The sequence below is a fragment of the Rutidosis leptorrhynchoides genome, chromosome 9 (assembly GCF_046630445.1).
Source record: "Rutidosis leptorrhynchoides isolate AG116_Rl617_1_P2 chromosome 9, CSIRO_AGI_Rlap_v1, whole genome shotgun sequence".
Taxonomy (NCBI): domain Eukaryota; kingdom Viridiplantae; phylum Streptophyta; class Magnoliopsida; order Asterales; family Asteraceae; genus Rutidosis; species Rutidosis leptorrhynchoides.
In genome coordinates this window covers 282,646,733-282,660,529 of record NC_092341.1, presented here as the reverse complement: position 1 = coordinate 282,660,529, position 13,797 = coordinate 282,646,733, and positions in this window count along the sequence as shown.

Genomic DNA, 13,797 nt, shown 5'->3' with positions numbered 1-13,797 from the left:
GTGAACCGGGTCTTGCATTAGTGTGTCTAACTGATAGTCATTAAGATGCATTAGTGAGTCTGGACTTCGACCGTGTCTGCAAGTCAAAAGTTTTGCTTATCATTTTTGTCGGAAATCATCTGCTTATCATCCTTAGGAAATTACCTGCTTATCATTCTTAGTCTAGACACATCTTACTGCAATGATTGCATGAATAGTGTATAGACAAAATTCGTATCTTAGGGTATCTGCTAATTCATATCTTAGCATATCTGTTACTGTAAACTTTGCCTGACAGCTTCCGTAGATTCCTCCGTAACTTATGGGATTTTAGTATAATATATGCATATGTAAATTATGTATTGTAGGGTACTAATCTACATCCTATAATCTATTTCTTATCGAAAATCCTTCATCTGATTGTACGAGATGAATCCCTCAACCAGTTCGAGTCCCTCAGATTTCGATAACTATTCCGATGGTTATTCCGACAACTATTTCGACATGGATATTCACCAAAGCTCCGAAAGCGGTGTCACCAGAATGAATCAATCAATCAGCCATCCCCAATTCATCTGATGCATTCGTAGTCGACTTAATCAATGGAGACGCGAAGGAGGCAATCCCTTCCACCAACCGAATTCACCTCTTGACAATGAACCTGAAGCGTTTATCGGCGAACCTGTTCGAGACACCATTTTCAGTCTCATTTCCAGGGTAACTCGACAAGATTATATTCTATCCACAATTCTGAACCTTATTCATCGGCTCGTTCCGATCGAAAATCATCCTGGAGTAATAATTCAACGAACTTCTCGCTCGAATAACCAATTCGGAGAATATGGTGCAAAATGTACCAGCTTCAGCAACATCACCGGTACCAACAGTACCATCAATAACAGCACCAGTACCATCAACAATCCATGCTTCAATATCATCATCTGTACTTTGAGTATGATCTTCGTTCTACGTATCGTTCTACCTCATTTATCTTCGTTCGACATGGCGAATATGTAATCTCTAAAGTTTTAGAGATTATTTATTCTAGTTCCAACCGAAAAGCAAATGAGTTTAATATCATATTAACTCCTTAAATCCATGAATACATCTGAAGAAAATATATATGTATATATGTTTTCATAAAGATTGTAATTAAAAATTCTCTTGTACAAACTGTTAATGGTGAAAATATTTTAACGGGTAGGTAATACCCGAGGAATATTTAAATTTCACATTAATAAGTTACATTGTACGTTCTTTGAATCTGTTTCAATAGTCATATACTATCCTACTTACATCCACCGATATACGTATCCGTTCACCAAGGAATAACTAATTTCATTCAAATTCAATTTCATATTAGGATTTTGACATATCAAAATCCAACAAGTGGCATAATGAAGAAAAAATGGACACAATAAAAAAATAAATTGATTAGAAACAGACTAATTAAAAATATGAAATTTTGTTAAGAATCCACGCTAACAAAATTCTAGCTAACTGTTCCTAGCTAACTGTTAATTCCGTATTACATTTTATTTATCGCAATTTAATTATCGCAATTTAATTCTCGCAATTTTATTTGTTGTTATTTAATTTCTGTTATTTACTTTACGCACTTTATTTATCGTTATTTAATTTCTGTTATTTATTTTACGCACTTTAAATATCGGGACACGTATACAAGGTTTTGACATATCATATCGACGCATCTACATATATTATTTGGAATCACCATAGACACTCTATATGCAGTAATGATCGAGTTCTCTATACAGGGTTGAGGTTGATTCTCAAATAATATATCTACTTTTAGTTGTGATCGAATCTGAGACATGTACAAGGGTCACGATATGAATTAATTAATTAGAATATTATATATTAAGCAATATATGAATTATTGGACTGTTACTGTGGACTATCGACTGTGACTAATAGCATTAGACAATTAAAATGAATTAAAATATGGATTATAACATATGAAACTAAACATTTCTTCAAGCTTGAAATTTGATTTCATCTTAAACCTCATTTGTATCTTGACGATTATAATCTGCGTTCAAACATTTCATGATTCTTGAAAACACCTCAATCGAGAGTATGAACCAACCGCACTTCATCTACGGAAGAAGAGATTGACGCATATAGTTATGCACCTGAAAACACTCGGAACCTGAGTAAAACGTTTAACCCGTATCTGTGTTAGCTCCTTTAGCATTATTATTACCTAAAATAACTTTACAATCCCTTTTCAAAGTAGCAAATTTTGTCATAGCTCCAGCAAGTCAACTTCGACTTTTCGTTCGAAACAACCTTATTATAACCTCAATATAAATGCGTGCTCTTTTATTATTATCAGGGAACCTTTTATATTCCCCCATATTACCAGCAAACATACCAGCAACCTCGTTGCTTCTTGGCTTAAATCTCTCTGATAAATCATTATATTTATTCATAGAAACCTTATCATATACTCATCCGCATCTTGTAACGAGAACTGCCATAACAATTACCGGGAATCAGCAACCAGTACTTTGAAAACTTACAGCATATCTACATCAACAGTTATATGTATAACATTTATCTCTTAGAATTATGATCTTTCATTCTGAAATTCTGAAAAGCACTCAGTCTACAAATCAATACTCTGAATGTTGAAAAAGTTGAATGAAGCAGCAGAAACCGTAGACAACCGTAAACGACTTTGAACATCGGAAGTTTGATGATAAAGAATAGTATGTTGGTAAAGCTCAGAAAAGTTGGAACTGAAAAACGGATTGAGCTAACCACGAAGGAGACCAAGGATAAATACAAGGACCACACCCTATATTCAAAGAATCCAGGTAATTCTGGATCCGTTGAAATCTTTAGAGAATATCTTGCTCTGAAGTCATGTTAAAATCTTGCGGAAAATCTTTATCCATCAACCATCGAACTTAGAAATTCCAAAATATCATCATCAATATCTTCGATATTTCTGAGGATATTTTCATAAATATTCTCGTTCGAAATTATATACCTTCTCGTGCTTCCTGTGTATCATTATATTGGGAACATTCAATAATAAAATTTAGTATCGAAAAGCGGATTATGCGAAACTATGAAGGAAGCCGTGGACAAATCACAAAGAATAAGTTTGACTTCAAAGAATCCAAATGATTCTGTTTCTGATGAAATCTTTAGCGAATACCTTGCTTCCGAATCTAAACCCTTACGGATAAATCTTCTTCATCATCCATCGATATTAGAAATTCAAAGATATTATCGTATCTTTCATTATAAATATCCTCCATATTTCTGAAGATATTTTCATAACTATTCTTATCTGAAATCATTAATCTCTTCGTGCTATCAGTGTTACATCATATAGAAACTGTTAGTTTCTATATTCTGTAAACTTCGAGCTTAAAATATGAATGTTATTGAAGTAATGTTGGGAACTGATGCATGAGTTAGTATAATATAATGACACTTGATCAATGTGATTATATTACAGTAGGTCATGCTGAGTTTCTAATGAAACGTGATGATTCACAGATCATAACGTTATCATGTGCCATGTTACATAACTCTTTCATTCTGTGTAACTTCTGAACATATCAAGAAAATATATTCTTGATAGTTCTATTCTCAGTGATTCTGGTAATTAGACAAATCAAACCGTGTTATCACGTTCCTTCTTGCTTAGAACCTTATAATCATTCGAAACTCTATATCTACAAATTCTGGACTATTATTCGCTTGACTTGAAGTCGGGAAGAGAAAACCAAAGCATAGAGCTTTGAAATATAAGAGAGAATATAAAGCCCAATAACAACACATAAATTACAAATCGTGTATATCAATGTTTAACGCAACATAAAGACACGGGAGAATTAAAAACATTATAATCCCAAGAGCGAAGTAGAAGAAGGCAGATTCCTCTGGTGGAAGTTGGAAAAGGAGAATGATTGTTGCGATAGTAAGAATGATGACAAGGATCAGAACTAGATTAAGCATTTTCAGAATCTTTTGGATGTATGAAACGAGAAGGAAATTATAGGAATGGTGAGAATAATGGAACGGAAAAAGTTTAATTTATAATGGGAATATCAGACAGAGTAATCGAGACAGATCACCGTATTTAATTATAAGAGCTCTTAATTTCATTATTCGCCGAAGAAATCAAATCTTTTAGATTTCTAAGATTTTCTATGAATCCCTTGAATTCCGGAATTCAACCCTCTACGTCAAAAGCTATGACACACCAAATCTTCTAAATTCAACCCTGACTCTGTCAAAAGTTAAGATGAATCTTTACTTTCCTATTTCACTCTTTGGTGATACATTCATTCGTACTCTTCGAATAATCGAATTATTTTTATCCATATTACTCAATGATGATAAACCTCCATTTATCAGCTCAAATTCGTCATGAAAACATTTTTAATATTAGCTATGACCACTACGATCAAATTTCGGGACGAAATTTCTTTAACGGGTAGGTACTGTGACGACCCGGAGATTTCCGACCAAATTTAAACTTTATTTTATAATGATTTCGACACGATAAGCAAAGTCTGTAAAGTGGAGTCTCTAAATTTTTAGAACAGTTTATATGAAACCATTTGACCTTTGACTACTCCCGACGATTCACGAACGATTGTTTGTAAATAAAAATGTGTATATATATAAATGCAAATATATGTAGTAATTTTGAAATTATAAAATATAATTTAAACATTAGAATTAACTATGTAAAATAAGATACAAAATAATTAGGTATAAATTTAATATAAATCTATATATAAATATATATATAACTCAATGAAGAATCATTATGATATGTATATTGTAAAACTATAAATAATAAATATTTAATAAAAACTATTACATTATAATACTATTAAATATTATATATAATACAAGTTAAAAGTATAATTATTATATTGTTACCAATAATATTATTATCAATAGTTGTATTCTTAATATTATTACTACTACTATTATTAATGTTATATTTATAATTAAAAGATTATGTTCATAAAAATAAAGATGTTAACTAAAAATATTATTGTTATCATTTTTATTGAATTTATTAAAAATTTTATTTTTGTTATTATTAATATCATATTAAAATTATTATCATTTTTTTAATGTATTATTATTATTATCTTAAAATCACTTTGGTACATATATATATATATATATATATATATATATATATATATATATATATATATATATATATATATATATGCACTATCAATCAATTGCTAAACCATTTTCCACCCAACACCCTACATCATCGCAATATGATTTTTCTTTTTTTGGCCATTAGTAAACTTTCTGTTATATATCACTTTCTATATATCTCAGTATCTAATTACTATCTTCTTTATCTTTGTATTTTTCTTGACTTTTTCAAACCCGTGACTTATTTCATCGACCATTTCTTGGCTACAAAACAACAATTGATCAATTCATCTAGGATTACTTCTACTTTTCTACTTTCTTTCTTTATCATTCACAATCACCACCATGTTTTTATTTCTATTATTCAATCATCTTCACAACCTCAAATGATCGACCATCACCTCCCTTCTACTACTTCTGTTCTCTATTATTGATCGATGAACACCAAAACCAAACCAAGCTCCAACATCTGCTGTTGTTATAATTTTTAGCTATTAACCGAGACCTATGAATACCTCCTTGAAACCCAAAACAGTAAAACCTGCTGCAACCTATGTTTATGTTCTCTATGATAAACCTTCGTGCAAACAACCCTATCTTGAACACCACCTACAATACCATCAAAAACCATACGAAAAATATCTGTATCTCCTTCAGTTCAAGGACAAAACAATCACCACAAACCATTGTACTATTTTTATTTTTGTTGTTATCACGAACCAAAGACCTCAGTTAATAAACTCATATCACCATCTTCAATTGCTTCTACCCTTTGTTACGTTCTCTATTGAAACCACCCTACAATCATGGAGGTTGCAACTGCTATCATGGTGTCTGTTTCTCTGTATGATTCGAAGGCCCAAACAACCACCACTTTAAACGTCTCAGTATTCTGTTTCTATTTTATTCGAGTAACCATCAACCATTCGAAATCCTTTCTTGTTACACTCATCATGATGTTATTGCTAATATTTGTTTTTTGTTTCTTCATCCATCTTAGAACCCACAAACCTATAATCAAACCCAACGAATACCTTTTTTTTATATATTTTTCTTTTCTTTTCTTTTCTTTCTGTTTCGTTGTTTTGTTTCACGAATGAAGAAGACAAGGTTGTTCTGTTGTTCGCTTGCTTTATAATTCGATCAGACCCCATGTAAACCGACACCTATGTCCTATTGATTGAAGCTTCTGTAGACGAATGATGATGATTAACATAAATAAAGGAGGAACCAGTGACAATGTTACATAGAATAACGATTTGAATTTCCTTTTTGTTGAAGATGGCCGACACCTCAATAACAAGCAACCCCACTCTTAAAATTCTAGTTTAACCATTCAATATTACATCATATTATTTTATTATTGATTTTGTGAAGGGTGCTCATACGTGGGACATGGATATAATGGGTATTTTGGATCGTGTCGGTTCATGGGACCAAAATATTCGGTCACCGTTTATTTTTTTTATTTTTTTTTTCTGTTTCTAAATCTGATCCTAGTCTTGGGCCATGAACCGAGTTTTGCTTGGTTGATTGGGCTGCCTTTTTATTTTTTGCTTGGGCCGTATTATACATCTTCCTCTTTGGGCAGAGACCCATTTATATTTTTGAATGAGCTGTGAGGAATAATCACGATATAGAGAATGAAGGGATAACGAGGAGATTTGTGATGTATATGATGATGATGTTATGATTATGAATATGGTTATGGGATAACAAGTATAATGATAACGATAATGATGTATTGTGAAGAAGAACAAGGAAAAAGAAACAGACTAAAATCGAGTTAAAACAATTTAAGAGTTAATTAAATCAGAAAAGATCAGATAGAGGAATTGGTTAGGGGTGTTTATGTGTGAACGGGAGGTCATGGGTTCAAGCCTTGCTGGTGGCATTTTTTTTTTAACCCTATTCTTTTGAGGTATAACTTCCTTTAGTATTATTATTATTATTGTTGTTGTTATTATTGTTATTGTTATTGTTATTATTAGTATTAACAGAAATACTATTATTTTTTTTTACATTTTTACTACTAGTATCATTATTATTATTATTATTAAAACTATATTATTATTATTATTATTATTATTATTATTATTATTATTATTATTACAATAAAAGTTAGTAATATATAAATATATTAACAAAACTATATTATATAAATTATTTAATTAGAGTATGTAAAACAGATATATTTAAATTATTAGTAAAACATATAATTTACTAAGATAACATTTATAATATATAAACCTGTCCGATTACAATGTGTTAATACATATAATTGATATAGGTTCGTGAATCTGAGGTCAACCCTGCATTGTTCAATATTGTCATATGTATTTTTACTACAAAATACATTAGGTGAGTTTCATTTGCTCCCTTTTACTCTTTACATTTTTGGGCTGAGAATACATGCGCTGCTTTTATAACTGTTTTACGAAATAGACACAAGTACTTAAAACTACATTCTATGGTTGGATTATTAAATCGAATATGCCCCTTTATAGTCTGGTAATCTAAGAATTAGGGAACAGATACCCTAATTGACGCGAACTCTAAAGATAGATCTATCGGGCTCAACAAGCCCCATCCAAAGTACCGGATGCTTTAGTACTTCGAAATTTATATCATGTCCGAAGGAGGATCCCGGAATGATGGGGATATTCTTATTTACATATTGTGAATGTCGGTTACCAGGTGTTCAATCCATATGAATGATATTTTGTCTCTATGTATGGGACGCTTATTTATGAGAAATGGAAATCTTGTGGTCTATTAAAATGATGGAAATGATTATTTATGTTAAACTAATGAACTCACCAACCTTTTGGTTGACACTTGAAAGCATGTTTATTCTCAGGTACGAAAGAAATCTTCCGCTGTGCATTTGCTCATTTTAAAGATATTACTTGGAGTCATTCATGACATAATTCAAAAGACGTTGCATTCGAGTCGTCAAGTTTATCAAGATTATTATTAAGTTAATTATAGTTAGATATATTATAAAATGGTATGCATGACGTCAACCTTCGATATAATGAAAGATTGTCTTTTCAAAAACGAATGCAATGTTTGTAAAATGTATCATATAGAGGTCAAGTACCTCGCAATGTAATCAACTATTGTGAATCGTTTATAATCGATATGGACTTCGTCTGGATGGATTAGGACGGGTCCTTTCATTTAAAACGTCAACAAAAATGTTGATGAGTCATAGGTTTAATTTCTATATAATAATCATAACATTTAATAAGCCACAAGATTTCATTTAATTAAATGCGCAGGATCATTACAACTGCAAAAATCATTCATACGATGAGTCGCCTGGTAACCGACCTTAACATAGAGCGCTTAAGATATCTGGCATCATACATTCCACTATTCAAATGTTTGACAAGAACCCTTCGAAGTACTAAAGCATTTTCACTATTCAAAATTGGGGGTGGTTGGTGCCCGTAGATCTACCTTTAGGATTCGCGTCAATTAGTGTTTTTCACTAATTCTTAGGTTACCAAGCATAATAATAATAAGTACAGATATTCGGTATAACAAAACAACCGTAGAATGTAGTTTCATGAACTTGTGCTTATTTCGTAAAACATTTATAAATTTGCATGTATTCTCATCCCCAAAATAATTTAGATAGTAAAAATGGGACTATAACTCACTTGTGATGATTTTCGAATAGATGGTGATAAGACTTGGCCTTTTGACAAATTAACGAACCTAATAATAATATTCTTGTGTCAAGATATATATATATATATAATTAATATTCCATACTTATGATACTTGTGCTAATTTTAATTTTCCATTGTTAGTAGTCCAACGTTCGTAGTCCAATAGTCCAATAGTCCAATAGTCCAATAGTCCAACAGTATAAATATATATATAAATATAAATGCGTATATTGTGTTAGAATTCACTAACACTATAATATATTGTCTTAATATAATAAGACACATAATATGTATATTGTCTGAAGCAATCCGCGACCCATTGTATACATGTCTCAGGCTCGATCACAACTCAAAGTATATAATATTTTGGAATCCACTTCGACCCACAGCTAACTCGAGATTACTGCCAATGGCGTCTAATAGTTTGTTCCAATAATATATATAGAAGAAGTCAAAATGATATGTCAAAACTTTGTATACGAATCCACGGTGATCAAGTCGTATATATATATGGTGCCTTACGATCTTTATTAAGACTGTAATATATTGTCATAGAACTTAATCACGACTATTATAAATTGTATTTCCATAAGTTCGGGAATAATACATGTATAAATACATGTAGGATACAAGGTAAGTTAGTTAGAATAAGGTTAGCATCCATTTTTATGAATCATGTCCGTAGCTAAAAATTAAGAAAAATATCCAATTTTGTTTTACCCATAATTTCTTCGTTACAAATCTGTTTTGAGTGATTCGAGTTTCCATGGTTTCGTATCGAACTCAACATTATTAATCTTAACAGAAAAATTATAGGTTTATAGTCAAAAATACAGCTTAGGTGTCAAATAAGAGAAGATAGTCATATCCGTCGTAAGAACGACATCTTGATGACCCTTTTGAAAAACATACTTCCACTTAGAGTTTAACCATGGATTTTGGATATATTTCATATCCATATAAAATAAGATTTTTCACCAAAGGAAATCTTTTAATTCAAAGTTTAAGATAGATTTTTAAAATTAAACCCAAAACAGCCCCCGTTCGACTAAGACGGCGTATATTCGATTTTAAGGTGTTCTTTGTGTTTACAAGTTTTATATCCTTTTGTTAGCTTGACATACTGTCATAATACATGTGTTGAAGTGTTTTAAAAGTCAAGTTAGAAGGATTAAGTTTATTTGCAAACAAGTTTAGAAATAATCTAAACTATGTTCTTGTTGTTATTAGTTATAACTCAAAATAAGATAGCTATATGAATACGAATCGAATAAGATTATGAATAAGGTTACTACCTCAAATAAAATGAGTAAAGTTGCTGGAGAAATAAGGAGAATATCTTGAGTTCAAAGATACCCTTGATGGCTTGGAATTATTGAAGTGTTCTTGATCAAGCTTTGTTACGATGATTATAACTTGATTATGAGACCAATACTTGCTGAATTGAATGGAGGTTTGAGAGAGTGTTTGAGTATGTGTTTAGAGAGTAAAATGATGTAGTTAATTGGAATGAAATAGATGGTTATTTATACTACATGTTGGCATCAAAATGGGGGCAACAACATGGCTCCATGGTTTGTAATTTTATGCATTTAGTCATACTAGTTTCCAAGCCATGGTTCCCACAAGTCTACATCATGTTTATACATATCTCTCAACTGATTGAGGGCAGCTAATATCAATGATTTGGTATGTATATACCCATAGTAAATACGTATAGAAGCTGGGTATGATACGGGTATAAATACTGTATGAATACGAATAGGATTCTTGATAAATTGAATGAGAAAATGAGTATAGCTATCTTTATTGAGTATAAATATATTGATATATATTATTAAGTCTTTCAAAAGTGTATTAATACATATTAGTACAATACATATACATACATTTTAATTTAGAAGTTATTACAACGTTGATCGTTATATATATGTATATAGTCTTGAAGTCTTTAAGTTAGTAATCTCATTTTATGTATATAACCAATTGTTATTATATATAATGAGATACTTAAATATCATTTTAACAAATCATAAGTATATATATATATATATCCATATATACATCATTATATAATTATTTCAATTTATGACGTTCGTGAATCGTCAGACAGACTGGGTGGCCAAACGTTTGTATAAAATTCATTGCAAATAACCAATTCTTAATGAGTTTGATTGCTTAACATGTTAGAAACATTAATTATATAAATATTAATCTTCAATATATTAGCGAAAAAATCCGGGTCGTTACATTACACACCCGTTAAATTAAATTTCATCCCGAAATTTAGAATAGTACCTAGTTAACGTGTGATATCGGAAAACAAATGTGGGTACTTCAGCTTCATTTGGTCTTCTCGTTCCCAAGTGAATTCAGGTCCTCTACGAGCATTCCACTGAACTTTAACGATTGGTATCTTACTTTGTTTGAGTCGTTTGACCTCACGATCCATAATTTCGACGGGTTCTTCGACGAAATTTAGTTTCTCGTCAATCTTAATTTCGTCTAAAGGGATAATGAGATCTTCGATAGCTAGGCATTTCTTCAGGTTCAAAACATGAAAGGTGTTGTGAATCTTTTCTAATTGTGGAGGTAGTTCAAGTCGATAGGCCACCGGCCCAATGCGTTTTTCGATCTTGAATGGCCCAATGTATCTTGGGCTCAATTTCCCTCGCTTTCCAAAATGAATAACACCTTTCCAAGGTGATACCTTAAGCATAATCATATCACCCTCCTCAAACTCTAAAGGTTTCCTTCTAACATCTGCATAGCTCTTTTGCCGACTCCGGGCTGTTTTCAATCGTTGCTGAATCTGAATGACCTTGTCGGTAGTTTCCTGGATAATTTCTAGACATGTAATCTGTTTTCCCCCACATCACTCCAACAAATCGGAGACCTGCACTTCGTCCCATAAAGTGCCTCGAATGGTGCCGCCTCAATGCTAGAATGATAGCTGTTGTTGTAGGAAAACTCAGCTAACGGTAGATGTCGATCCCAACTGCTTCCAAAATTAATAACACATGCTCGTAGCATGTCTTCAAGTGTATGAATCATCCTTTCACTCTGCCCATCAGTTTGTAGATGATAGACAGTACTTAAATCTAGACGAGTTCCCAACGCTTCGTGTAATGCCTACCAGAATCTAGAAGTAAATCTGCTATCACGATCAGAGATAATAGAGATTACTATACCATGTCTAGAAACAACTTCTTTCAGATATAATCGTGCTAATTTCTCTATACCATCCTCTTCTTTTATTGGCAGAAAGTGTGTTGACTTAGTAAGACGATCGACTATTACCCAAATCATATCATAACCACCTGCAGTTCTCGGTAACTTAGCAATGAAATCCATGGTAATGTTTTCCCATTTCCATTCTGGGATTTCAGGTTGTTGGAGTAGACCCGATGGTTTCTGATGCTCAGCTTTGACTTTAGAACAAGTCAAACATGCTCCTACATATATGGCTATATCGGCCTTCATTCCTGGCCACCAAAAGTTTCTCTTGAGGTCTTGGTACATTTTTCCCGCTCCGGGATGTATTGAATATCTGGTTTTATGTGCTTCATCTAGTACCACTTTCCTCAAATCCCCATTCCTTGGTACCCAAATTCTTTCAGCTAAATACCTGGTTCCATCTTCCCGAATATTAAGCTGTTTTTCTAATCCTTTGAGTATTTCCCTTCCAAAAATTCCTTCCTTCAAAACCTCCTGTTGTGCCTCTTTTATTCGAGTAGTAAGATTAGTATGAATAATCATGTTCATAGCTTTTACTCGAATAGGTTCTCTTTCCTTTCGAATCAAGGCATTGGCTACCACATTTGCTTTCCCCGGGTGATAACGGATTTCACAATCATAATCATTTAGCAGCTCAACCCACCTACGCTGCCTCATATTTAGTTGCTTTTGATTTAAAATATGTTGGAGACTTTTGTGGTCAGTGTATATGATGAACTTGACCCCATATAGATAATGTCTCCACATCTTTAATGCAAAAACAACGACGCCCAATTTCAGATCGTGTGTGGTGTAGTTTTGTTCATGAATTTTGAGTTGTCGAGAAGCATATACAATCACCTTCTTCCGTTGCATAAGAACACACCCAAAACCCATTCTTGATGCGTCGCAGTAGATAACAGAATCTTCCATTCCGTCAGGTAACGATAAAATAGGTGCCGTAGTCAACTTCTTTTTCAACAATTGGAAGGCACCCTCTTGTTCGGAAGTCCATTCATACTTCTTCCCCTTATGTGTCAATGCGGTTAAAGGTTTGGCTACTCGGGAGAAATCTTGAATAAATCTCCTATAATAACCGGCTAAACCCAAAAATTGACGTATTTGCGTTGGAGTTTTTGGGGTTTCCCAATTTTTGATGGCTTCGATCTTGGCGGGATCAACTTTGATTCCATTACTACTGACTACGTGGCCAAGAAATTGTACTTCATTTAACCAAAAAGCGCACTTAGAGAATTTTGCATAAAGTTGTTCTTTTCTTAACAACTCTAATACAAGTCTCAAGTGTTGTTCGTGTTCTTGGTTATTCTTTGAATAGATAAGAATGTCATCAATAAAGACAATAACAAACTTATCTAAATATGGACTACATACTCGGTGCATGAGATCCATGAAAACTGCGGGTGCATTGGTTAAACTGAATGGCATAACCATGAATTCATAGTGGCCATAACGAGTTCTGAAGGCTGTTTTCGGTATATCAGCTTCTTTAACCCTCAGTTGATGATAACCCGACCTTAAGTCGATTTTGGAGTATACGCTCGAACCTTGGAGTTGATCAAATAGGTCGTCGATTCGGGGTAAAGGGTTTCGGTTTTTGATGGTTACTTTGTTCAGCTCACGGTAATCAATACACATGCGAAAAGACCCATCTTTCTTTTTAACGAATAAAATTGGAGCTCCCCATGGTGACGTACTCGGTCGGATAAAACCACGTTCTAATAATTCT